Source organism: Aythya marila (assembly GCF_965140915.1).
Source record: "Aythya marila genome assembly, chromosome: 1".
NCBI lineage: Eukaryota > Metazoa > Chordata > Aves > Anseriformes > Anatidae > Aythya > Aythya marila.
Genome location: NC_139042.1, coordinates 125448829 through 125474590, shown reverse-complemented (window position 1 = coordinate 125474590; position 25762 = coordinate 125448829). Strand labels below are relative to the sequence as shown.

Here is a 25762-nt window from a genome sequence, read left to right as displayed (position 1 = left end):
TTTCTCTGGGCAAGTCTCCAGTGTCCACTAAGACATGCTTGTCAGGGCAATTTTCTTTTCTCAAATCCTCCATTCTTTCTCACTGCAGTTTTTCCTAATGGATGCAAAAGGGTTTGTCTGAGATTAGCCAACGGATTCTTCTGGACTGTACTTATGTAGATTACTTTTAACCTATCAGGAATTTTAATGGGATGTCTGGCCTGCCGCTGAAGGGAAACAAATGAGTTTGTTTTAATTCAATACCACAAAGCTGAAGCACCTATATGAAAACACATGACCATGACCACCACAAAACAATTTGATTATTAAGCTTCACAAGCTACAGAAATGAAGGCTTCCCTATGCTTAGAGTACTAGGCTGACAAAACAGAAGCTGTAGTTGTAGAGGAATTATATTTGTAGACTTTGACAGCCTCTGGTATTTTGAGTACCTCTGTATGGTTTCTATGTCTTCAAAATGAGAGCAGCAGGTGATATCAATGAGAGTAAATGGAGATTAGGCCGTGAAACAACTGGAGGTGAAATGTAGACAACAAAAATAAGTATCAATAAACTCTGAAAAGTGCTCTTATAAATGCTACAGATTATACAATAGAATTTCAAGCTGGTGATCTGCCATAGTCTTTCAGAGACTAAGGACATCTTTGGGTTTCCAGATACAGTAAACATTACCTAAGTTTCTGCTTACTAAACTCAACTGCAGCACATCCATTTTCTTAGCTTATAATACAACAGTTTGTCATTGTGACCAACACTAAGGTGATTTTTGGTTTTGGCACAAAAGTTACAGTGATGGGTAAGAAAATTTTGTTTTCTCTTTAAATAACTTTAAATCCCTTTAAAGTTTAAATCCCTTAAAACTTTAAAGTTCTTCTTTTCAGAGAATTTCAACTTTATCCTCCTTTTCATCATTAAGCTGGTGTTTTACTAATGTTCTAATATCCCTGTCTGCTTTGGAGACCAGATTAAGTTTGCTACTCTATTTAATTACATACATTTCACGTTGGAGAACAAAGGCATCTTCTGTGAATAAAGGACTGTCCATAAAAAAGATAGACGGGTTGAAAAATATGTGCATGTTATCACTGTATCTTCTTAATAAATTAGCATCTGCAAAAATCATTATTTTTGAAAGTATAGCTATGCCCCCATAATGCTAGTTCTCCTGCGTTTCCAGGTTATCCATAACAGTTGTCTAAGTTATGTTTACATTTAGGGCAGGTCTAGAAAACAAATGAAGAATCTACAAACGAATTACTTTGAGTCTTTTGAGGGTAAACTAAAACATGTTATCTCAGATGACTGGGAAAGACAAATAAGTATACTACTGTTTTTGGTTAACAAACAGAAGCAAAAATATTCAGCTTTATCATAAGCAATAATATCAGCTCTCTGCAGCTGTTTAATTTCTAGTTGTTCTAGAAAACTACTGTCCATAGCATAGCAAGTTTTTCTTCCACAGAGCACACTTATCAGGATTATAATAAAAATTACTCTTACAGTTTTTACTATTATTATTATTACTATTATTAAATAAAAATACTATTCCTATTACTATAATTACTATTTCAGAATAGATTCTGAAAGGCCACTGAAAATCACCAAAAGAGAATGTGTGGTTCATTTCGAATAAAAGTAACTCCTGTGGAATATTTCTATCTGGGCCACACTTCTGGATTTGGACTGTTTCCAAACCCAAGGGAAAGCAAGGCTGTTTCTGGGACTGATTAATGATGGTGATCTCTCCTTCTCATTATTATTCCTGGAATTAGAAGAACCTCACACTTTTATACCAGACCCTTCCTCACAGAGAAAAATGCTTTCAAGTGATAAATTTTAGTCTTCATAGGAAAAATGGAGGCTCTTCCTCAGACATGATCAGACATTAGAAAAAAAAATACAGTGCAAATCAGTGGTTCTGATGGAAATATTAAAAGTTTATTTTACAAGAGAGTAACATTCACTAGATTGAAAAAAAAAAAAAAAAAAAAAAAAAGAGGAAATAAGGAACTGAGTCTGTTCAGCAGAAAATAATCAAAGAAAATTGCTCTGTCTGCATCTGAGAAATATTTTCTAACACTGCATGTGTCCTCTAAAGAAATGGTGAAAGCTGCAGCAACTGATTCACCTAAGGCTGAAGAAGAGAGCTCTGGAAGAGTTATTTCTTAGATTGGTTTCACTGGATCAGACACATAGGTGTATTTGCTGTTCCTTTACACATCTTTACACATCTTTTTTTTTTTTTTTTTTTTTTTTTTTAGGGGACCATGAATTAATGAGCTCCTAGTTTCAGTATTTGCTAGTTCTGCATGAGGGAGGGTTAGTCCAGAGGTATGGCTCAGAGGACTAACAGTAGCAGAGAGGTTTTACTGCAGCTGCAAAATAGTGTGAATAATGAGAAACTGTTCTTTGGCACTGGGACAAAACTCACTGTCATAGGTAAGACAAAAATCAGATCTCTGTATTATGCATGTAATACTGTTTTAGGGGACAAGAACATTTTTAATTCACAGCAAAATAATGATCATGTTTCACTCATCTATGATGACAGAATTAATGATTTATTGGTTGTTTATTAGAAACAGAAGTTCTGATATAAAAGTGTAGGGTTTTCAGGCACCAATTTTAAGATTGTTTTGACTGTGAAATTCATGATGGGAGAAAGGGAAAAAAAAACACTGCTCCCATTGTTCAAGAAAACATTACAGAGTTTGAAAATGAAGGGTCCTTCTTTAGTCTGCAAGGTGTTTTTGTTTGTTTGTTTGTTTGTTTGTTTTTCAGTTCTTCTGCCCTGCTGTCTAACAACCAAAAGCAAAATTTCAGGGATACTGTCAAGTTCACAAGTATGCTTGTGGTGGCTCGGAATCAGGCAGGGAAGGTGCAGTCTTGCTGGTATTTTGCTTCCCTCCCCATAGATGGTAGGCAGGCTGCCTGAAATTGCACTGGGACACTGTTTCCTTTTAACATTCTTTTTCACTGTTAAAAAGGATATTTTAAAAAGCCTGAATTATCTTTCTCTTACTTTTCTGACAAGAGTGCACTTTTCTCCACTATTCATTCTCTTCTTCCCTACATTCTTTCTCTGCCTTCTCCCCTCCAAGGAAAGGATTTAGCATGACCTGCTCTGTTAATACCATCTTCCTTTAACATCAAGGTGGTTCTGTTGAGCATTTTTGAATCACAGGACAAAACAACCTTATCACTCTGCCACTGCCAGCTCTAATAGCAAACTGTAGAAATACACATGGGCTTGATCCTTTAAACATTCCCATTTTGGGGAACTAAGTAGCAGACAAAAACAGGAAAAGGCCCCTTTGTGTTACTGGTGTAACACAAATGGTGTAATGGTGTACACCTGTGCTTTTTGACTGTACCAGTTATATTTAGAGTTGGCACTGTGTTCAGAGTTATATTTAAGCTCAATGTGAGGGACATTTGAAAATTTTCCTTGCATTAATTATACATAACATATACGCAGATGATTTTCAAATGGGAATAGAGGTGAAAAATAGCAAGATATTATTAAAATGATCTTGCTATTAGGGGAATGGGAGAACTGTGATACTTTTTCTCTTAGATAGATGAAGAATGTTTGACAGGGTATACATGTATTTATATACATAAATACAGTGATTAAGCATTGCACCAGTGATCTTCCGTGACCAATGTGGAAGATCAGAACAGAATGGGCTGTTGATATATATATTTTTCTAATTCTCTCTGCTCTTGCTTATGTCAGTCTCCTAATTCTTTATTCCATTTCAAGTATGCTCATCTCTGGCTTTTTTTTTTTTTTTAATTTCAATACTTTTTTTTTTTTTCGTTTTTTTTTTTTTTTTTTTTTTTTTTTTTCTGCCAGCCTTTTTCACTGCCTTCCTTTCTCTCTCTCTCTCTCTCTTTTTTTTTTTTTTTTTTTTTTTTTCTTTTAGCATGTTGAATCTTTCTCACTATTCTTTTCTGTTCTCCTCATCTGTTTCAGTGTCTTCACTTTTAGCCACTGGGGCTATGAGACAATGAACTTATGCTAGAAAGAATTTTAAGGTTAAAAAAATAAATCATCAAGCCATGTACTAGAAGGAGCAGTAAAAGTGATCAGCCTTACTTTTGGAAGGAAAGCAGTGCCAAACTTGCTAGTGAGCTATGAATGTAACTATCTAGTTACCTCTTCTGAGGTCTGTATGAGCTCATGTTTTCACAGAAAGGCCTAAGGTTCTTTGTAGAGTAGGCACTGACAATCATGATTAAGGCTAGCGGTTGAAAGAAAACTCCAGGGCTTATGGGTCAAGATCTATGCAAGATAAATTTCTGTTTATTTATGTATGTCCACTCCAGAAAGGAGGGAATGATCAGGAAGAGCATCCACAATGTATTGTAGAATCATAGAATGGTTTGGATTGGAAAGGACCTTAAGGACCACCTAGTTCCAATCTCCCTGCCATGGGCAGGGACACCTCCCACTAGACCAGACTGCCCGGGGCCTAGCCCAACCTGATCTTGAACACCTCCAGGAATGGGGCATCCACAGTCTGCCTGGTCAACCTGTTCCAGTGCCTCAACACCCACAGAGTGAAGAATTTCACTCCTAACATCTAATCTAGATTTCCTCTCTATTAATTTAAAACCATTCTCCCTTGTCTTATCATTATCTGCCCAATCAAAAAGTTGCTCTCCATCTTTTTAATAAGCACACTTTAACTCTTGAAAAGCTGCAATGAGGTCACCCTGGAACCTTCTCTTCTCTGTGATGAACAACCCCAGCTCTCTCAGCCTTTCTTCATAGGAGAGGTGCTCCAGAGCTCTGATCATCCTCATGGCCCTCCCTGGACCTGCTCTAACAAGTAAACATCTTTTTGTGCTGGGGTCCCAGACCTGGACACAGTATTCCATGTGCGGCCTCACAAGGGCAGAGCAGAGGGGGACAATCACCTCCCTAGAACTGCTAGCCACATCTCAGTTAATTCTATCATATGGAATAAGTAAAAGTTTACTCTTTATCTCTATAGTTCTTTCTGACTTTCTGTTTCCATGTGCACTCTGCAGACCTGGCAGAATTATCAAGCTTGATAAAAGAAAGGAATTATAGTAAAACATATAACAAATATAAAAAGATATAAAAAAGTGGCTTTTAGAGTCACTGCCTAGTTTCTAAGTAGCATCTCATTGTTACTTTGTACATCCCTTCTGACTGCAGATATACATATAAGATATACACATATCTGCATATTTTATATGTATACATGTATATATATGTAAGATTAAATGTCTTAAACACTCTTGAGAATAAAAATATTAAACACTCTAGGACATGGAATATCTTTTGTTTTCTGAGTGTATAAATTCTCACTTTACTCTGAAAAGTGTAAGGTGAGGTTTTCTCATACCCAGGATAATCTAAATAATAAATAACATAAATATGATATTTCGTAGTCTTAAAAACGGATGGCAAGTAAAGATCTAGAGCTAAACTTGCCCCAGGCAGGCTCAGGTTACCTACCTAAAGTGTTATTCACTTCAGATAGTGAGAAAGATTATCTCTTTCTTTTCATGTCACACCTCAGCTGGGGCTCCAATTAGGGTATCACATGGAAATACAATTCTGAACACTGCAGTAACAGTCCTGTCTTACTACAATTTCAGGAATGTGCTGCAGTCAGCTAAAGATGCTTATGCCTTATAACACAGGCTTTTACCTGTTACTACAAATACAGGCCTTTTGGTTACTTTACTTTGTTCGCACAGCTTTTTATAAGCTTTCCTGTTCTTTTGACAGGGACTATGCCAGAAATACAATCAGTGCTCCATTTCTGTAGCCAGGCCTTTTATATTTCTGTGCAATGAGTGAATTTTTGCACTTTCTTGATGTCTTTCTGTCTAACAGATAATAATATCTCTAATAAGCATTCGTTAAAAAGCCAGATGCACCAGGAGTCACACAGCACAAATACGATGCACAATTACAAGACCTTCTTGGCTAAAAACAATAATGGAGACTCTGGGCTGTATTCCTTTCTGTTTCAGAGAAAAACGATGAAATCAAACCACCAGCTGTGGCCATCTTTTCCCCATCAAAGCAAGAGATCCAAGAGAAGAGCAAAGCCACACTGGTATGCCTGGCCTCTGGTTTCTACCCCGACAACCTCAATTTAGTCTGGAAGGTGAATGGTGCTGAGAGGACAGAAGGGGTGGGGACAGATGAGAATTCCACATCATATGGGAATACTTATTCACTGACCAGTCGACTGAGAATCTCATCCCAAGAATGGTTCAACCCTTTGAATCGTTTTGAGTGTGTTGCCAATTTTTTTAAGAATGGAACACAGGAATCAATACACAAATTCATCTATGGTGATGCCGGTAAGTAAAAAAATTAAAATAAAAAGAGTATAATCATCATCATGGTGTACAAACTAGAAATCACTTAAAGTGGGAAAAAGGCTATGGGTTACTTATTTCTATGTACAGTGGTGTGTTCATGGCACAAATTATATGTAAATGTGTACCTATTTCCATGTATCTCTTTATATTCCCAGCCCTGTGTATCTGTTATTATCATTATATATCTATGAATTTTCAAAGGTTTCTTCAGATTTTCTTAGTGTAAATATATAGTAAAATATTTATTATGATATAATATATACTATATTTATATTTTATACTATATATATTTACTGTACTAAATATATACTGATGTAAAATATATAGTATAGTAAAATAAATACTGTGAAATTAAACTTCTAAAATTTGTGTTATATTCACATTGAAGAGAAATGTAACTTTCAATTCATTTTTGTCTTTCAGGATGTGCACTTACTGAAGGTATGTGTGTCTTCTCACAAGCAAGTAAATATCTGCATTTATTTCAATTCTGGTTTTACTGATGTTACGTACAAGGGAAATGAGATATATATATATTTTTTTTTTCCCAATAAAATAATAACTTATATTTCTACAGCTAAGCAGCATGAACGTCAGATTTAAGAAAAAAAAAAAAAAAGACTCAGGAATGTCTGGACCTGCATGTTGTATGTAGCTATTTTTTTAGCTCTTCTTTATGTTTACATTTTGAAATGGTGCAAGAAACAGTGGAACTTTACTGTACTGTCTTCTGCTTTTTTATCTTCTCCAGTCCTCAATGCTGCTTTCTATTGGGAAGCTGCTTGCTTACCTTTTTTTCTAGAAGAAAAATAATCCCTGAAAGAACAGAAATCATAGTTAGCAAAGTGATTATGACCTCAAAATTATAACACCAGAATTCTTAATATTTCTTATTATTGAATTCAGAATGTTTCTTATTAAAAGTCACATATTTCCTTCAAACTGTGAAGACATTCATATAAATAACTATGATTATTTCCTCTATGTATTCGTAATTACATATTCTTGGTTTTGACCAACTTCTTTACTGCTTCAAGTATCTGAAGGGTGAAATGAAATCAGGCTGGTTTCTCAACACTACCACTGTACCTTGAGAGTGAAAAAGATGTAAGAATGAAAGGCTAGATTTCAGGTTATTCTGGACTAAGTAAAACTTTGCTTATATATCAGCATTTACAAGGCTACTGAAAATAATGAGTGAAAAAAAAAATAAAAAATATATATATATATCTTGTGATTCAGCTTAATTTCAGTTCCTAAGGGTGATTAACAAGACCACCCTAGTTTTTCAATGTGTGGTAACACAATGGTTAAATGTTCCCAATTAAGACATAGTCTTTTAGAATAAAGCCAATCTATGTCTTTTCTAGGGTCATTTTCTTCTTTGGTTCTTTGAATAACAATGTTCTATCCGCTCCTGTGCTATCACAGGTGTTAACATAGCTATTTATTTGGCTCTAGTTCCTTTGCTTTGCTTAGGTAAAGATTTCAAGAATTCTTATTTGATTAAAGCTACATTAGATCAGTCTCTCCTGATGATGATAATTCAATACAACAATGATATTTGGTTTGCAGAGTCCTACATACTGCATGGAAATTCTCTGAAGCTCACTTACCTTATTCTCTGTGGGAAAGCCTTCCTGTACGCTATTTTGGTGTGCACTCTGATGTTGACAGCCAAGGTAAGCTTGTGTATCACTTCCAGGGTGATTTTGTTCACTAGTACAAGCATAAGACAAAACCTGCTTTCAGGCATGGGGTGTTCTCCATATGCTCTGCAGAGCTATGTCCTGCCTTGTTTGAAAAATCACAAGTGCTGAATTTTCTATTACTGTTCTTCCACATCTCAAACAAAATCAGTGCTAACACAGCAATTCCTTCTATAAATATTCTTTAAACACATGGAAAAAGAAGAACAATTATGTACAACTTACCCAGAAAGTAAAAAAAGGAAATATCATATATATCATACTTTTCTATAAGCACTGAAAAGAGACACATGTCTGCAGTAAAAGTAATAAACAGGGGTTTGAGGAGATATGTGCAATGAATGGGATAAATCTGAAGAAGTGGGAGAAGTTTAAATAGCTAGTAACTGCCATGAAATACTTTTTATCCATGAGCTTCTCATACATCTAGCAGATAATTACAGTAAGAGTAGTGGAAGTCTCAGCATCTGTTCCTTTAGAAACAGGACGGGGAGGTATGTTTGAAAAGGGACCTGACAGAGCTGAGAGTATGAACAGAACCTCAATTATTTTCAAGGCATTTTTGTCTCCTTTTTGAAGGCTGCTTGAGGAAGTAGGTTTGTACTTTACTGGGTCACAATGATCTGTGAAAATTCGTGTGTAAAACTATTAGGTCAGGATGTAAGAAAATATTATGTACAGGTTAAGATACTTTCTTGCTACAAAGAGAGGATGAAAACATAGAGCTACAACATGCTCATTTTTGTTAATATTCTCAGGAAACACAACAGTTTAGACACTGATATATCAGGTCTACTGTTTACTAGATTGTTGTATTTTTGGCTTTTGCTTGTTTGTTTATTCTGTTTTGTTTCCATTTAGGCTGGTGGCACACTGTATACAGAATGAATGAACAACCCTCTCCATTGCATCATCAGGACCAAAGCAAATTCTATTTTTTACTGTATAAAGGATCCAAGCTTCTGTCTAAGATCTTCTTTGTTTCTTGTGTTTCTCTGTTCCCTCCTGTTCTTTCTAATTTGTTGTAATCACTGGTGGGTTTTCCATGGACATCCAAAAAAATCTCTGTCATAGCTTTAAAACTAACACCTTGTTGCTTAGAGAGTTGCATCAAGTTGCATCAGCTCCTTGAATTGGAAATAAAGTTTTATCTTCGTTCCATTTGAGAAGCTTGAATTTTATTTTATTTTATTTTATTTTATTTTATTTTATTTTATTTTATTTTATTTTATTTTATTTTTTATTTATTTTTTGTAGCAATAGTCTACTACACCACAAGTTCCAGTGACCTGTTGTGTTGTGAGGAACTCACATTAAAAAAACATTCACAAACAGTCCTGAGAGAAACTATTTCTTATGAAAATATTAGAAGGCTCATCCACTGCTGATACTGTATACCAGCAACTGGAGTGGACTCCAAGCTTCAGAAGCTTGCACAGTGCAGTCCAGTGACTGTGAGAGGGGTTACCAAACAGACTGCATGTCTAAGTCAAGTTGCTGGGAGATGCATAGTACATATGTGTAGGTCCCAGTGTGTGTGCAGGTGTGTGGGGTAACTGGAAGTCAGTATCTGTGAACGGGAGGGTCTGTACCAGGGAGTGGAGTGGGACTGCAGGCCTCAGGGGCTCAAATGTCTAGCTACGAGCATGTGAGAATGTGAGGAGCTCAAGGATCCAGGCCAGCTCCTAGACAAACAGAATGTCTAAGGCCAGCTACTAGAGGGATCCATACTGTATATCCCTCCTGATCAGACCTTTATCCTGATCTGCTAGAGGGGCACAGAATGAGGCTAGAACAGCCCTTTTTCTGTTGGATTCAGTAACCCCAACTAAAATAATTGGAACTTATCATTCCCTCCTAGAGCATTCTCTCCTTCATCTTGGGGCACCTAGGACATCATCAACCCATGCACAGCATTGGTTAGATGACCAGTGGTACATTTTGTGTTAACAGTCTTGCTATGCTTCATCCCTACTTTGTCAACAGTTTTTGTGCTACAGCAGTTCATAAATTGAGAAGATGGATCCAACCTCAGTCTAAATGAAGAAAAGAAAAATGGGGGTTTAGGTAGAAGGGGTATTCCTGTGATTTGACAGTCATAAATTTACTGGGGGCCAAGGAAGAAAAAAATAGTAAGTTTTTTGTAATTTTTTGGTATTGCCTACAATACCACACGATGCCAGCTGTGAAGTATGGAAGCATTCTCACACCAACACAGATCCCACATTCAGACCATTATTTTGATGTTTTTATTATGAAATGAAACCCTCACTGCTGATACATAAGGGACTAACTTCTGCTTCTAACATCATAGAAGCCAAAGTCTAACCAGGTGATAAAAACTGAGTTTCTCTTTCCCTTATATTACAGAAGATAAGTTAAGGGTAAATGCAAGAAAATTAACTTCATAAACTTACCTGGGCAAAAGAGAGTTTACATTTATTTCAGGGCAGGAAAACAAGAAAATTCCAAATGTGTATTTAACTCCTGCATAAAGTTAAACACTCACAGTACATGCATAAACGGTACTCCATCTCCTGTGTCTACTCCAACCAATGCTGGCCACTGTTGCTCAATCACCACTATATACCAGGTTCAGGTTACACAGAGCTCATACAGTGGCCCAGGACTTCATTAAATTTACTTAGGTCAAACAATAGCTACCTTAAATACCAGCAGCTTGTTTCCCTTTCAGTACCACTGAATAAAGCCTGACTCTGTATTCTTAAAACCATACCACATATAGTTCTGTACATTGGTGAGATTCCACCCTTAGTCTTCCATTCTCCAGTCTAAACAGTCACAGGTCCCTCAGCCTTAGCAGTTTCTTAATCATGTTAGTGGCCCTTCGCTGGACTCTCTTCAATATTTCCACATCTTTCTTGTATAATGGAACCCAGAAATGGGCACAGCAGTTCAGATGTGGCCTCACCAGAGCTATGTAGAGGGAAAGATCACTTCTTTCAACTTATTAGCAACACTCCTAGGGCAGCCCAGGACACAATTAGCTTTCTTTAGACTGGGCCAATGGGCTGAGGTCAACTGCATGAAGTTCAACAAGGCCAAGTGCCAGGTCCTGCACCTGGGGCACAACAACCCCAAGCAGAGCTACAGGCTGGGAGATGAGTGGTTGGAAAGCTGCCAGGCAGAGAAGGACCTGGGAGTGTTGGTTGATAGTCGGCTGAATATGAGCCAGCAGTGTGCTCAGGTGGCCAAGAAGGCCAACGGTGTCCTGGCTTGTATAAGAAGCAGTGTGACCAGCAGGACTAGGGAAGCGATTGTCCCCCTGTACTTGGCTCTGGTGAGGCTGCACCTCGAGTGCTGTGTTCAGTTTTGGGCCCCTCGCTACCAGAAGGACATCGAGGTGCTCGAAAGAGTCCAAAGAAGGGCAATGAAGCTGGTGAGAGTTCTGGAGAAAAAGTCTTACAAGGAGCAGCTGAGGGAGCTGGGATTGTTCAGCCTGGAGAAGAGAAGGCTCAGGGGTGACCTTATCACACTGTACAGGTACCTTAAAGGAGGGTGTAGTGAGGTGGGGATTGGTCTATTCTCTCACGTGCCTGGTGACAGGATGAAGGGGAATGGGTTAAAGTTGTGCCAGGGGTGATTTAGGTTGGATATGAGGACGAACTTGACTGAAAGGGTTGTTAGGCATTGGAATGGGCTGCCCAGGGAGGTGGTTCAGTCACCATCCCTGGAGGTCTTTAAAAGACATTTAGATGTTGAGCTTAGTGATATGGTTTAGTGGAGGACTTGTTAGTGTTAGGTCAGAGGTTGGACTAGATGATCTTGGAGGTCTCTTCCAACCTAGATGATTCTGTGATTCTTTGCCATAAGGACACATTACTGCTTCATGGTTTCATGGTGCATGGCCTCTTGGTGTTGGTCTGTCCAAGAGACAGGACCAAAGACATGACTGGAGACAAGCTACAGTGTGCATATGAGAGGTCCATCTAGAAAACAAGCTACCAACAATGAAGGTCCAAGGTCCACTCAGGAGGATGGATACAGGTACACCGAAAACATAGCTTAGGCAAGAATTGAAGGCCCAGGTCCAAGCTCAAATGCAGATCCTGGGCTCATGGATCCAGGTGAGGGTGATCAGGTGTGTTATGGCTATTAGCACACTCAGGCCTTGACAGAAAGTATCAAAGTGAAACCTGCCTGAAAGTACCACTCAGACAAAATGAGGCTTTGACTACATTTGCCTGGTTCTCATTCATTACATGATTCTATGAGGTACAGAGAAATAAAACACAGATCACTGTGATGGGGGAGAGTTCCAGACTGCATCCTCCAAAACTGTTAAAAGGTTTTCATCTTTGTTTTATACATGTATACGTGGTGGGAAGCTAGAAGGTGATTGCAACAGGTAACAATTGTTAATGGGCTTCAAATAGGGATAAAGTCAAAGAGGTCAGTCTGGTGTGACATGACTAGGAAGGCAAATGCTGACTTGTGCCAGCCATCTAAGGCAAAGAACAGTAAATAGTTGAGACAAACTTCCAGGCAAAAACATTAATGATGTCCAACACTGTAGAAGACAACTTGAGGTGAACATTGTAAGCCTGGTGATCAGCCTGGACTCAGACTCACTGACCAGTTGGAGTGAGTGTTATGTTTATCCACATCCAGGGTGCTGGCCACAGCTTTTATGGAGGGCTTGATTGATGTATTTTGCGTATTCTGTGTCTGTGTGTGTGTGCCAGAAATCTTAGAATAAAAACTGCTATCCACCCATTATACCCAGCCTAATATATTAGAAAATGTATTTTAGATACTATGGCACTTGGTGGTGGTGTTTTGTCTTTGTAACTATCTTTCCCCTAAATTATACTATAACAAGTTTGCACTCGTCTTTTTTACTGCACCTGTGCTGTTTACCTTCCTAATAGCGTTTAGCATCTCTGTGGTGTGCTCATACCCATGTTTGTGTCTTTCTAGTTCTCAGCCTATCACAGCCATCTCCCCTTCCTGTTTGTCATCAGATATATACAGGACTGGGCTGATGTGTGGTAATGTATTGGAGGAGACAAATAGCATAGTACAGCTCTGCACACAGAGGGAGAGAAGCGCTTTATTCTCCCCAGATATCTTTGCAATATGATCACACAGTCAAGACCATCCATTTTCTATAGTTCAATCAGTGTAAGCACAGACTTTGGCATTTTCTCAATTTGCCCTTGGTCACTGAGGGTGGAGCATCAGAATGAGAATCAGTCATTGTAGGAACACCAGTAGGAGAATGATGCATTCCTTTGGTAGGCCTTTACAGAAACCCTCCCTAAGAAGGGATACACTCAGAAACTCTCAAGTACACTCAGCAAGAACAGGTAGACAAAACATAATGAATTCTCTCCTCTTGATACGCAGAAGTCACCCACATATTTTTATTTTTTATTTTTATCTTGTAATGAAATCCTGGCAATGTTCCTGTTTTTCTTCGTGTGGGAGGGTTTGCAGTCTAGATGTCATTGAGGACTTTGTAAGTAGAAAAAAACATTTTGCTCAGTCCATCAATGATCTGTAGATATTTCCAACATGACAGGACAGTCTCAAACGAGACATCCTCTGTACAAAAATCAGTAAGTTTGTGGTCATTAGTAAATGGCCACATGGGAACCATACTGCTTAATGCAATGTCTTTCTGCTCTCCAATGAGGTCCTGGAAGATTCTGTCAGGCTGGGGCTTAAGGAAAAATGAATACAATATTATCATGAGGAAAAACAAACAAACAAACAAAAACTAATTTTGACAGGCTTATGAGCATTGCTCATGCTGGGAAGGAGTACCAAATCAGGCAAGTGACTCCTAGGAAGGAGGCCACAAGAAGGCCTACATCTACCTCCCAATCCCATGTCATTCTTTTGACAACATATCCAGCAGAATACTTCTTCAGATGTTGTCCAGTCTAGTTTTCAGTTTCCAACAAAACAGCATTTATACCACTTCTTTTGGGGAAGCAGATTCTGTGGCCTACTTGTTAGCTCTATTAGCATTCTTGCACGTTCTCCTGCTAGCCTCAGCCTCTGTCTCCTCTCTGGATTTTTCACGTGGTGTAGTCATATTACTCTGTCCCCTTTTTGTTATGGGGAGGGGCATATTTTGAGAGAGCCTCTGTAGTACCGTGATACATATTCGGTTGAGTTTGGTCCTGGGACCCACATAACAGTACTAGGTAAGGAGAAGAAGCCTGTACTTTTAACAAATCCATGACAGTGGAGTTTTTTTGTAAGAGAAAATTGAAGAGTTGTATGAAGATTGGGCAGGAGGGAAGACAGGCAAACTAAGCACAGAATGGGCAGATGGGTGAGTTCCAGAAACTCGAGCCTTCATTAGCACAACTTAGTGTTGGCAGAAAGAAGATAGATTCACTGTTGCTGCTTTTGTTTCCAAAAGTTTTCTCAGACTGAATTCTGAAACTGAGAAGTAGAATACAGAGATGAGAAGAGTTACTTCCTACAGAGGCTGGGTTCACTAGATACAGCATCTCCTGAAGTAATATTCAACCTGTTTCAACACATTTTTCAGAAAAGTATAGTATTTTTCTAACACAAATGACAGCATAATAGTCCCTTCAGTGTCTGGTCTCACAAAAGTTATGGTATATCCTGATATCATATAGGTTTTATGTGCAGTTGATAGTTTGTAGTGGCACTTTTTAGTGGCACTTCAAAATACTGTGCAATCTCAACAACTGCATTTTGGAAAGGGCACCCAGCTGACAGTGCTTGGTAAGTTTCTTTTGTTCCTTTATTTGTTACTCTAGGATATTAATTCATTACAGAATAAAATGCTGGAACAACCAATAAAAAGTGATAAAGGTTTGATTATCTTGGCAAAAGGCAGTTGAGAGTAATTGCTAAATCTTTGTCTACTGACATGAAGGAGAAAAAGAAGTTTGCATTACTAAGCATATTTGTAAACTAAATGTTTATGTGGATCTGGTGTGAGATAATATAGGTTAATGTAGGACAATACTATAAATGATTCTTCAATTTTCCTGGAGTACCTGAACTGAAAAGTGCTGGAGATAAGAGCATTTTAGGGAAGTAACTTCTACATGCCTTCATTAGTCTTATGGTCTTCACTTGATATTTATTCTTCATGAACGCAGAGATATGGTGTTAGTTTAGTGGAACCTTTCAACATGACCAACACAACTATTTTGACATTTTTGCATTCCTGTTAAAAACAAATGCAGCCAAATCAGTAAGTGGCAAAGCTTTAGAACATATTCCATTGTATTTTCCTGTGTTATGGGTGTGAAGGAGGAGCTTTCTTACATTTCTTTTATCTGTAATCTAAGCAAATGTTCAAACAACTGCTAATAAAAAAATGTGCTGATTTCTAGCCAAAGTAGATGCAGGATTCTAGCATGGTAGATACAGGAACAGAACAATAGCTAGATGAGAAATGACACCCTTTCAGGAGAGAGATGGTAGCTGCTGTTTCTATCATTGTGTTCTTACTCTGGAGTTTGGTGATTGCACCAGGCTTGTTGTGGTAGGTAAGAAAAGTGAATTGATTTGGTGAATAGATTAAAAGTCCTGTCAGTTAGTACATTTGTTGTTCTTGGTACTTGAAAAGGATTTGATGACAGATTTTAGTGTAACCTGGCATATATTTTTTAATGTCATTATCAGAAAAGTTGTATACATATATATTGGTACTACTGAAAAGATAGGCTTAGAGCCCATGAAATGGGCTTGCCACTTACTTCATCTGTTGAAAACTCTTTGAAACAGGAGAAAATATCATATTGAACAGAGGTTTGTTTAGTACTCTGATTACAGATGTCACTTATGTAGTCTCGTGATAGTTCCAATCAAAAGGAACTGTTTTGTGTGAAACTGCTTTTTACAAAAAATGCCTTTATGAGTGTCAAATTCACAAGGCACGAACAAAAAAAGGCCTTTCTATTATCACTTATTATCACTGACTAACCAATGTAATGTGCCTCAATAATTCACATAAAGTCTTAGCATTTATTTCTCCACCAAGAAAGGAATTCTGAGTTGATTTCTCTTTCACACTGACTCAGATGATAAAGAATAACAATCATAGCCATTTGGACTTCTACCTTCAAGTTTTTAGCAATAATTATTAGCAAAAATAATTTGCTTACACACAGCCATTGCAATTTAGAGCAGGGTCCAGGCAGATTGTTGCAAGTAAGAAAATGTTGTTTAGAATGTGTGTTTAAAATAAAAGACAGGAAAGCTAGAACTGCTACTTATAAGAATTTTGTCTTTCAGTTTTTCTGTTTGTTTGTTTAAATCATAATTTTCTATTTTAAATAAGTATGTATAAGTTATTCTGTGTACCAGTGAGAGTGGTGATCAATCTTATACCTACATTTGCTAGCTCATAACTAATTTTTGCCACATTTGCAATGATAATTGTAAAAGGTGTTCCTAGGATTTTTTTTTTTTTCCTTGAGAGAGTGAAAGAAATATAATAATAATAATAATAATAATAATAATAATAATAATAATAATAATTTAAAAATATGGAATAAAAACAAAGAGAAACGCAGGCAGGAACGTATGAGGGGGGAAGCCCTTAGGAGAAAGTAGAAGATTAAGAGAATTTACTGGACTTTTTTGATTCTTGAAGTAAAACTCATTAACTGGAGATAAATTGCAGATAAAGACACTAAAACTCTGTTCAGGAATTGAAAGATAGATTGAGGGACAAACCAGAGCTCTATTAATATAATTTATGAGGAGGAGGAGGGTTGATGAAGTACTTAAAGACCAGGACAAACATTAATTGTGAGATAGGAGAAAACAGGTCTTGTAGTTTAAGCACCTGATAACAGAAAAGATAACCTTATAACAGAGAAGGGAAGGGAAGGGAAGGGAAGGGAAGGGAAGGGAAGGGAAGGGAAGGGAAGGGAAGGGAAGGGAAGGGAAGGGAAGGGAAGGGAAGGGAAGGGAAGGGAAGGGAAGGGAAGGGAAGGGAAGGGAAGGGAAGGGAAGGGAAGGGAAGGGAAGGGAAGGGAAGGGAAGGGAAGGGAAGGGAAGGGAAGGGAAGGGAAGGGAAGGGAAGGGAAGGGAAGGGAAGGGAAAAAAGAAAAGAAAAGAAAAGAAAAGAAAAGAAAAGAAAAGAAAAGAAAAGAAAAGAAAAGAAAAGAAAAGAAAAGAAAAGAAAAGAAAAGAAAAGAAAAGAAAAGAAAAGAAAAGAAAAGAAAAGAAAAGAAAAGAAAAGAAAAGAAAAGAAAAGAAAAGAAAAGTTCTTGGTTATTGTTTGGGGCAGTTAAAGTCAGGGGTTTTATAAATTCCTTGTCTAAAGGCAAGTCTTTGTAGGTTCATAAGGAAAATAGTGACTAACTCCAGCACAGCTTAAATGTTTTTGTTTTTGTTTTTGTTTTTTCTTTTTTCTTTTTTCTTTTTGTTAGGCTTGAAATAAAGGGAAGTAAAGTTAGTAAGTGACTGCAAGGGAAGAATGGACAGGATTTTCGCCATGGTCCTAGTATTTTAATGCTGTAGACTTTACTTTCAGAAGTAGCATAATGTATCTCCAGTGGCTTTTATAACAGTTCCAGTGGTGGCTTTTCTGAGAATGAAGGACTAGGAAATAGAGAACTGTGACAATAAGGAGGAGGAAGGCAGGGCAAGCTCCTCAGACATTTTCATGTAAAGGTCAGCAGCAATACCATATTCTGAAGAAGGAACATGGCTCACTGTTCTAGGTAAGAAAAGAAGTGTAACGGAAGGGCTTGAATCAGGAGGGTCTCACTAGGAAGGCTGCAAAGATGTTTCAGGAAAGACAGGTCAAGAAAGAGGGAAATAGTAGGTATTGTGAAGAAGAAGGGGACAAATTAAACAATTCATTATTATTATTAAATTTGCCCGGGGAATTGGATGTGTTGATATTATACAGTCAGATTAATAAACCTAGCAAGAAAACTAGCAAGCAAGCAAGATTAATGGAAGAAATTGGAGTCAGAAGGAAAAGACAATCAAAGAAGAGACCTCAAGTCAAATAAGACTGACTTGTAAGTATGTGTATTCTGGAAGAACATATACTACCTTTGAAATGCAGAAGTCCCAAAGACTATTCAGGGTTCAATGAGTCTACGGGTTGTCTTCTACTAGAAATGAACTATATTCCTGACCAAGTTTTTTTTCCACAGAATTAGGATACCTGTAGAATGAACCAATCCTTATGATTTCTTCTTATCCCTACAGTCTATCTCCCATTGTCATATTCAAATAGAATGTCTGTCCATGAAAGAAAAGGATGGAAGAATTGGGAGGGATGTACATATATTCATAAGGAACTGGCAAAAGACATGGAAGCTGGAGGGAAAATGAAAATGTATCCAAAAGAAGGATGGATTTTTCATTATGCTTCATAATTCCTAAAAAGTGTGAGGATATACTGATGTCATAGTACAAGAGAAGAGTAGACAATAAATTGTTTTATTAATGGTTTATTAACGACAGAGAAATGAGCTATGATTTAGACAATATGCTATGATATAACTACCATATAGATAATTGATACACCTTCTTTTCAGTTAACCTTTGGCTACTACTGTGGGAAAAAAAAATCATATCTGAACCTTTAACACATTTATCACTGGACAGCAGTGCAAGACAGGAGTGAGTAGTTTTGATATTAGACTGTGAGACTGTGTTTTATCAATAACCAGTATTTTGGAGAAGGAACAAAAATAACAGTTCTGGGTAAGTGGGAGTCCTAAGTGACTTATTTTGTACAAGGAACAAGATTCTAGGAGTGTAATGGAGAAAGATGAAATTCAGTTGATTCAGATGAAGGATCCTCTTTTCAGAATGTCTCATTATTGATGCTTTATAGTTACTGTAGACTAGAATGAAATATACCATTCCATTTTTATGAAAGCACAGCAGAATGGAATATAAAAATAATTCCATCTCTGACTGGAGCATATTAGGATGAATATAAGGACATCTGGTGAACGTGACTGTATTTATCAAGCCTACGAAAAAATATCCTGACCAACATATTGCTTACACACAGACTTACAGAGTGGATATGGTGGAGCTTTGTATGAGTGAGTAGAGGAGAGATTTGGGGGTGGCCATTTTGGATCAAAAATAAGATAGTGTGTTATCAAAGACAGAGAGTACATTTTGGAGGAGGAATACACTTTAAAGTTCTGTGTAATAAAGAAAGAAAGAAATATACCAAACACTAGATAATTCCTTTATGATTCTAAAATAAAAAGAAAATGTATTTTTGATGGGAACTAAAACAGTAAAATCTGGTGATCTTCAGTGGGATTCTTTAGGAAAAGATAGAGAGAAAGGAGACAGGCAACACAACAGATTTAAGAATAGAGGGGAATGGTGGTGCATGAAAGTGCGTGAGTGAATGAATATACCCTTCTCCAGCTCTGGTGAAAATACATTGCTGGAGAAAAACAGCTCAAAGTTGCAGATAGAGTGCTAACATCTATGACTTTCCTAATTGACAGCATTTATAATTTCGGAAGGTAGGACCAGTTCAGGGGAAAGAGAAGTGACCTACACATCCACCTACATGAAACGTGGGAAAATGCATTTCCTCAAATTAAGTGCTGACCCTGACCTATACCAATGGATCCAGAAAAAAAAAAAAAAAAAAAAAAAAAGAGTTGCTAGTTTAATTCAATGACTGATAAAGCTTCCACTAATTTCACTAGAATCAAGATTCCACCCTCCCTTTGTTAGTTTTATTCTGGCTTCTGACACACCAATTAGTGTTGCGGAAGTTGTTTTTACCATGATATTTCTGGTTGTCTACCTGCTGTCTGGCTATTCAGATTTCAGAAGGATTCCTAGCAGAGAGATGAGGAAAGAGAAAAAGAGGAGAAGGAAATAGTCAAATGAGTCTGAGAGAGAACATCGGCAAAAACTGTAAATGTTAATGAGGGAGATAAATCTGTAGTGTCATCCATGAGAGCATAAGAAAAGACAAAAGGGAAGAGTTCGAATTAAAGAGTTAATTAATAACACTCAAGTATTTATATTGTCAGACAAAGACAAGTAAACTTTTGGTAAAAAGAATTCTTGTCTAGCATTTAGACATGTCTGTTTTTTTCTGAACTCCATTCATTTCCACATTGCCATGGATTTATGCAAGAAAAAATGAGTGACGTTTATAGAAAAGATGGAACTGACAAGTTCTGTGATAATGGCATGAGAAACACAGTTGAAGTCCCATTTGCTTTTTTGCATACTATAATGAACTTGCACTTTGCACTATTTTTGGCACTAAGGATATAATACACGCGTTTCTTATCAGGCAGAGTGGAAGTTGTATCATTGGTGCAGAATCAAGCCTTCAAAATTTAAATCCATGTTTTCCTCAACAGACAGAAAGCAGGAATTTATTACTGCTTTATGTCCTCATGGTTTGGATATAAGCAACATTTTGTGGCAGAAATTAAACTGTCTGGCTTGGGTAAGAAAACATAGCCTGCTATTTCTTTGCTAAGAAAGAAAACGTTGTCATTCCTGATTTTTTGGGGAAAATTTGTAGGTTAAAAAAAATAGAAGATTATAGGTCTGGGGAATTCAGTTTGTTTTCTTTTTCTTTTTAAAACTGTAAGACAAAGAGAAAGAGGACTTGAGGTGAAATAAGCCAAGATATTTCAGAAAAGTCTTGACTCAGAGAGTGAGGAAACAAGCATACACAGAGACATAAAGACCCAACAGAAGGTGAATGCAGAGGACCACTTTGACCCCTGCTCATTGTCTAACTTAGCACAGAGAATTAAAGGAGGAGGAGGAGGAGTATTCAATTAGCATTTAATGTTTAGTATTTTAGCTATTTGGTCAAGAATAAGAAAAAATATTTTGTACTTGCTCTGCACATTTACACTTAAAATCCTCATACCAGATCCTGTTCAAATATCCTATTGACTTTGACTCAAGTGGCATATATAGCATGACATATGTAGTACATACTATCCTGGAAAGACACTTATAAGCTAATGTATGCATACTTGTCTTTTAGCCCAAAGATCATGGTCCTGCATACTCAGTGCTTTAAGTCAAAATGAATTGTGAATTCACTATACAGCTTCCCATACACAGATTTCTGCAAACAAACAAACAAAACAAAACAAAACCAACTAATCAAACAAACAAAATCAACAAAAAACACCCATACTTTGATATCTGCATGTGTGATGGTAAAGTCATTGATGGAGGCTCTGGGCTGTATTCCTTTCTGTTTCAGAGAAAAACGATGAAATCAAACCACCAGCTGTGGCCATCTTTTCCCCATCAAAGCAAGAGATCCAAGAGAAGAGCAAAGCCACACTGGTATGCCTGGCCTCTGGTTTCTACCCCGACAACCTCAATTTAGTCTGGAAGGTGAATGGTGCTGAGAGGACAGAAGGGGTGGGGACAGATGAGAATTCCACATCATATGGGAATACTTATTCACTGACCAGTCGACTGAGAATCTCATCCCAAGAATGGTTCAACCCTTTGAATCGTTTTGAGTGTGTTGCCAATTTTTTTAAGAATGGAACACAGGAATCAATACACAAGTTCATCTATGGTGATGCTGGTGAGTAAGACTTATGTGGGTGTGGGTGTCATCCTCTGTAGGCTCCTTTCTCTAGGGCAAGTAGTCATCACTGCAAGCATGTTTCTTGGCAGTTCTAGTACACTTAACTCAGATCTGTCAGTACCCAGAAAACTGAAACCAGTCAAAGGAATCCATTCAATTCCGTTTTATTTCAAACTGGCTAAAAACTATATCATTCTCATTTTTACATCAACCCTCCATTATACAAATAATTGCACAAACACAGGAAAAGGTGAGCTGATACACATCACTGCTCAAATAATAACTCCTATTCCTTTCCTTCTGCTTTTAGGCTGTATTATCTTCAAAGGTAAGCTAAATCACTGTTTTTTTCTTCTCTTGACAAAGCATCTGTTACTTTGTGCAAACACTTATGTGTGCAATGAGAGATGTGTCCTGTGTAAAAGTGTCTCAGTGTGTCCTGTGATTGTTTTTTCTGTCAGGCATGGCAGTTTATGCCTGTGTACATAGATGCAAGTATGTGTGGACATATACATTAATGTTCTACTGTATATGTGTGAACATCCAACTTCTGTCTGTTCTCATCAAACATTCCATGAGACTGGCTGCTAAAACTCAGCATTTTGGCATAAAAATATCTCTCACTGCGGCACAGCTGCTCATAGTGTAAAGCTGGATGCTGATTTTCTAGTGAGAAGTCAGAACACTTGGTAGGTCACTGACAGCAAAGACATTCTGCAGCATGTTGTCTCCTTAAATACAATGCAGAATTAGAATAAATTATATTCCCATCTGAAAGACTCCAAATAAAATTTCATTTGATGCTTCCAAATTCTGATTTTTCAGATCAGCTCCTAATCAGTCCCACCACTGTGAATGTGAGAAATCTAATAAAATTAATGATTAAGATTATATTTAAGCTAAGGGCAGCCAAGTTATAACTTGTGCAAATGAGTGTTGTACAAGTTTTCTTAATCAGCAGGTTGAAAAGTAATGTCCTTGCCCAGGAAAATTTTGTAAAAAAGAATGTTTTCTCTGTTGGTTTTTATTTTATTCTTTTCCCCCTACTTTTCAGAAAACTATCAAAGAAGTGCTACAGCTGGGAAGTTTTTGTACATCATGCTCATTTTGAAGAGCATTTTGTATGGGATATTTGTAATGGGGATGATGCTTAGGTCCAAGGTAAGGAACAGAGTTTTTTTTACTCTGTACGCATTTGTCTTAATTCATTCTACAGGAGACCCATCTGGGCAAAATGAAGTCATACAGTTGATATTTATACAAACCCACCTCTCTTAAATTATATTGTGTGTTTCATCATTTTCAAGAGAAAAAAATAGTGAGGATAGAAGGAAGATCTCCAGACAAAAAGAGGGAAAGGTGACAGGGAGGTAGGCAATGAATTCAATATTACCAAAATCTATAGTGTCTTTAAATAAAAGAATAAAGAACAATTAAAGTGTGAAACAATACAGAGAAAAGTAAGATAGACAAAGAAAAGCAAAGGAGGAAAACAAACAAACAAAAACCTACCACTCCAAGAAAAAATGGAAGAGAATTTAATCTATGGGGGAACGGGAAGGGGAAAAAGTAATGGTTCTTTAAAGCCATGTTTGTAGGCACCATTGATTTGTCGTTGAAAACTTTCTCCTTCCTTCCTTCCTTCCTTCCTTCCTTCCTTCCTTCCTTCCTTCCTTCCTTCCTTCCTTCCTTCCTTCCTTCCTTCCTTCCTTCCTTCCTTCCTTCCTTCCTTCCTTCCTTCCTTCCTTCCTTCTACCCATTATCTCTTCCCTCCTCCTTCCCTGTTCCTTTCTTCCTATCAACTTTATTACTTAAACACAAATAATCACTTTACATCTAGATACATAATGTATTCTAAATCCTTTTGTTGTTGTAAACAAAACCATCTAGTTCTTTTATCCATTGCAAGAATTTAAATATTTGTAGACTGAACTGTGGAAAACTTGATTATTCCCATTCTTCCTTTCTCACTCAGAGAAACAATTTATGTAAGAAACATTGCTTGGACTTCAGTAATTTCAGTGGCACATCCTTAATCTCTTGCTCTTTTCCTTCTTTATGCAGTAAATATTCTAGATGTGCTTTGCCCTGAAGAGGAAGATGGACATATGATGCAAGCTTCATATCTTTGAACACAAGTCCTCATTTGCTTCAGGAACCAGCCTTCTATACTAACAAAGGCAGGAGAACAGCGATTTGGCAACATAATTCTATTATTGCTTGTTTTCAAAATTATCTTTTTATAAAAGTCTATCTTTAATAAACTTCTCTGTAATTTCCTTTATAAGCTATAGGATGACACAACTGTTTGATTTCTACTGTTCTCAAAGAACTGAATGGATACAATTAGCTCTAGGGAGAATATACAAGTGAACAAAGACGACCTCTACTTATTGGAGTAATGTGGTACTCCAGATCATGTTCTTATGGTATATTTAAATTACATAGGGCATAAAAGGAAGTCTCCATATCTCAGGGAGGAAGGAAGGAAGGAAGGAAGGAAGGAAGGAAGGAAGGAAGGAAGGAAGGAAGGAAGGAAGGAAGGAAGGAAGGAAGGAAGGAAGGAAGGAAGGAAGGAAAGGGAGTAAGGAAGGAGAGGGAGGGAGGGAGAGAGAGAGGGAGGGAGGGAGGAAGGGAAAAGAGGGAGAGGGAGAGGGAGAGGGAGAGGGAGAGGGAGAGGGAGAGGGAGAGGGAGAGGGAGAGGGAGAGGGAGAGGGAGAGGGAGAGGGAGAGGGAGAGGGAGAGGGGAGCGAGTTAGAATGGGGACAGAGGAAGAGAGAGGGAGAGAGGAGAGTGAGGGAGAGGAGAGAGTGGGGGGAGAGGGGAGGAAGGGTTTGCAGGGCAAGAGAGAAAGCACAATCCCAGACATTACTACAGATTGGGGGATGAATGGATTAAGAGCAGACTTGTGTGGAAGTACTTTGGGGTGATGGCTGATAAAAAACTCAACATGACACAGAGATGTGTACTTGCAGCCAAGAAAGTCAACTGTATCCTGGGCTGCATCAAAAGAAGTGTAGCTAGCAGGTCAAGAAATGATTCTCCCTCTCTACTCTGCTCTTGTGATACTCCACCTAGAGTACTACATTCCGGTCTGAGGTCCCCAACGTGGATCTGTTGGAGTCCAGAGGAGGGCCATGAAGAAGATCAGAGGGCTGGAGCACCTCTCCTATGAAGACAGGAGAGATCTGGAGTTGTCCAGTCTAGAAAGAGAAGACTCCGGGGAGATCTTATAGCAGCCTTCCAGTAACTAAGGGTGCCACAAGAAAACCGAAGAGGGATTTTTTTATAAGGAACTGTAGTGATAGGAAGGTGGTAATGGTTTTAAACTGAAAAGAGGGTAGAATATGTCAGGAAGAAATTCTTCACTATAACTTTGGTTAGGCACTGGAACAGATTTCCCAGAGAAGCTGTTGATGCTCCATTCCTGGAAGTGTTCAAGGCCAGATTGGATTGGTCTTTGGGCAACCTGATCCAGTGGAAGATGTCCCTGCCAATTGCAGGGGGATTGGAACCAGAAGTTCTAAGGTCCCTTCCAACTCAAGCCATTCTATGATTTCTAGGCTGCAAACGCACGTTGCCGTCTCATGTTGAGTTTTTCACCAACCAACACCCCCAAGTCCTTCTCCTCAGAGATTAAGTGACTAAATGTGTTTGAAAATCTCTTTAAGGGAACAGCAGTTGAGTTTTAGCCAAAACAGGATGCGGTTTGACATTTACTCAGAAAAGAACCGTTTCATTAACTCACCAGCGTCTTACCGCAGCACCCCCCCAGCCTCTCAGGATGAGGCATAGGGCACAGCTGTCTGTTCACCAGGTTACAGTTGGACAGATATAGTGACATATATGGGTCTTATGAAAGCTGTGGTTTTTTTTTTGTTGTTGTTGTTTTGTGTTTTTTTCTCTCATTATCTCACACAATCTTCTTGCTACTGAAGTCTGTAGATGGTTTTGCATGTGCAGCTGCAGTTTCTGTTGTTCAATGCCAAAAAAATAAAGACTTGTGGGTTTATGGGGGAGGGTTGCTGACCTGCTTTTAAAATTTAGAACAATTACAACAACAATAAACAACCTACCATAAAAAAAAAGCAACATAAAAAAAATCAGGTGTTTGCTAGGTGTC

The 25762-nt window shown here is 37.8% G+C and overlaps 2 gene segments (V, D, J or C); both read left to right on the top strand.

Annotated features, from left to right (window-relative positions):
• Window positions 1-754: 754 nt before the first annotated feature.
• Window positions 755-9335, top strand: LOC309876025 (T-cell receptor beta-1 chain C region-like). The segment is given in 5 exons: window positions 755-796; window positions 6019-6354; window positions 6799-6816; window positions 7951-8057; window positions 8946-9335.
• A 4960-nt stretch (window positions 9336-14295) lies between these two features.
• Window positions 14296-24095, top strand: LOC309873912 (T-cell receptor beta-2 chain C region-like). The segment is given in 5 exons: window positions 14296-14391; window positions 21301-21636; window positions 21950-21967; window positions 22694-22800; window positions 23704-24095.
• Window positions 24096-25762: the final 1667 nt, after the last annotated feature.